Source organism: Priapulus caudatus, unplaced genomic scaffold (assembly GCF_000485595.1).
Source record: "Priapulus caudatus unplaced genomic scaffold, Priapulus_caudatus-5.0.1 Scaffold367, whole genome shotgun sequence".
Lineage (NCBI taxonomy): Eukaryota > Metazoa > Priapulida > Priapulimorpha > Priapulimorphida > Priapulidae > Priapulus > Priapulus caudatus.
In genome coordinates, this window is record NW_014577428.1 from 15,789 (window position 1) to 17,525 (window position 1,737).

Genomic DNA, 1,737 nt, shown 5'->3' on the forward strand with positions numbered 1-1,737 from the left:
GAGAGAGAGAGAGAGAGAGAGAGAGAGAGAGAGAGCTGTGCGTGTGTGTGTGTGAAAGAGAGAGAGAGCGAGAGAGGACGGATGAAAGGATAGACGACAGCAGTGCATATATTGTATATTTACAGCAATCAGCAGAGCGTCCCGTTGCGTAATCATGCATGTACACAAGTCGCGCGATCACTGTGTGAGTGGATGTTCGAATGCGTAGCCTGGAGGCTAGGCGACCGGTTCCGGACGCGTAGCCTGGAGGCTAGGCGACCGGTTCCGGGTGCGTAGCCTGGAGGCTAGGCGACCGGTTCCGGACGCGTAGCCACTGCGTAATAATTATTACATAGGTTATGTGCACGATGTAATACACTACCCAAAGGTCTCCCATCAGTAAAGTAGAAACAACAAAACAAAGGCGAGCTGCCTAAACAAGTGGTTACCTAGCTAATGAAAACAAACCACTCTGGGCGTCACCACCGGTTTATTCCCGGTTGGCCTATATACTTTCATTTTGCCTACAGCGAAATTCCCATTTTGTCTATAGCAAAACTCCCAGTTGGTCTACACCCATTTCGCCTACTCCCAATTCGTCTACACTAAAAATCCACCCTATTCCCATTTTGTCTGCCATCAGTTTGTCCACTAAATAATCATTTATAAAATATGGTTTTAATTAGCATACATAGACTAGACAGAGTGGCACTGGCATCCACGCTAATTTCTCCCGGTATTTGTTGTAATATCAATACTACGACGAAATGGCACTCTTAACCATTCTGAGAGTAGACAAAATGTGAGTAGGTGAAATGGGAATATTACCCATTCTGAGAGTAGACGAAATGGGAAGTAGGCGAAATGGGATGTTACTACTACTACTAGTAGTAGTACTACTAGTTGTTACCTCACCACTTTGAGTCAGCAGATGTCGGCTAGCCATAACAGTAACATTTACCATAAAGGTAATTAGTAAATGAGATTACACCAGCCGTTTCCTATTACTGTTGCTCGTACAGACGTGTAAGAAGCGAAGGCCGGAAGGGCTACACGGGTAGAGACAAACGGTGCAAATCCACTTTAGGTACCTTAGGTATCACGAAGTGATGCACAGATTTCTGTGTATCATCAACTGATGCACAAAGTGACAGACTTTCCGTATATCAAGGAAAGATGAAAAAACCCTAACCCTAACCCTAAGTCATAAAGTATAACCTTAGCTATCACGAAGTGTGTTAGGGTTAGGGTTTTTCCATCATTCCTTGATATACGGGAAATCTGTGCATCAGTTGATGATACACAGAAATCTGTGCATCAGTTGATGATACACAGAAATCTGTGCATCACTTCGTGATACCTAAGGTGCCTAAAGTGGATTTGCGCCGAGACAAACAGTAGCCGAGTAGGTAGTCAGTAGTGCTGATAGGGTCTATGTCCCCATGGGTACTGCCAGAACGTACCCTGGGTACGGTCCTGTATACCGAAACGTACCCTGGGTACGGTCCTGTATACAGGAACGTAACCGGGTTACGGTCCTGTATACAGGAACGTAACCGGGGTACGGTCCTGTATAAAGGAACGTAACCGGGGTACGGTCCTGTATACAGGAACGTAACCGGGGTACGGTCCTGTATAAAGGAACGTAACCGGGGTACGGTCCTGTATACAGGAACGTAACCGGGGTACGGTCCTGTATAAAGGAACGTAACCGGGGTACGGTCCTGTATACAGGAACGTAACCGGGGTACGGTCCTG